The sequence below is a fragment of the Calidris pugnax genome, unplaced genomic scaffold (genome assembly GCF_001431845.1).
Source record: "Calidris pugnax isolate Ruff unplaced genomic scaffold, ASM143184v1 scaffold147, whole genome shotgun sequence".
Taxonomy (NCBI): Eukaryota; Metazoa; Chordata; class Aves; order Charadriiformes; family Scolopacidae; genus Calidris; species Calidris pugnax.
Window position 1 is genome coordinate 5,654,328 of NW_015092359.1, and position 953 is coordinate 5,655,280.

A 953-nucleotide genomic window follows, 5' to 3' on the forward strand; every position below is an offset into this window, starting at 1 on the left:
GGCGGAAAACGGGGGGGGGGTTAGGGTTGTCCTGGGGGCGGTCAAACCGCATCCGTACATACACCGAGAACGCAGCAGCCAACTCTTGAGAACAACGTTTCCTTTTATTGTAAAAAACCAAAAATAATAATAAAAAAAAGAAAATAAAAAGAAAACGAAAAAGAAAAAAAATAGAAAAAGAAAAAAAGAAAAAAAAAAAGAAAAAGAAAAGAAAAAGAAAAAAAAAGAAAGAAAAAAAGAAAGAAAAATTGCTGGAAACGCCCCAGATGCGGTTCCCGGGGCTGGGTTTCCTCGGGGGGGAGGCGAGAGGACAAACCCCGCCGCCCCGATCCGTCCCACCGCGTTCCTCCCCCGGCCCGGGCGCTGCGGGGCCCGATCCCCGCTCTCCTCCCGGCGGGAAAGCAGCGCCCGGCCCCGGGAACGGCCGGGGGGCTCCGTGCTCCGCGCAGCCCCTCGGGAGCCGGGGTTCGGGGAGGGGGGCGGCTCGCACCGTGTCCACGGGACGTTCATTGAACTAAGCAATAATTAATAATAACGATAAAAACGATTTCCCCCCTTTTATCCGAGCGCTGGCGTCGGGGGGCTCTTCTGCCCAGACCCCCCCCGCCGTTGCCAGGCTCGGATTTGGGTGATTTCCTTCCTCCGGCCGCTCCCCGGGCTCCGAAGGGGCAGCGGCCGCCCGTCCCTCGCCGCCTCCTCCGCCTCGAGTTACAACTCAATTTACCTTCAATCAAATAATAATGAAATTGCACTTCAGGGGCACCCTTAGAAAATTAATTCTGCTGAGATAAGTTGCACTTCAGAGGATTTATTGTTCGCGTTCCGTGGGTCTGGAAGGGATACGCGCACCGGCGCGGGCCCCCGGCCGCCATCGGCTCTGGCTGCCGGGGTCCGGCCGCCGGAGAGCGGGGAACGGGCCGTGAGCGGAGCCCCGCGCCCCCACCGCACCCCCA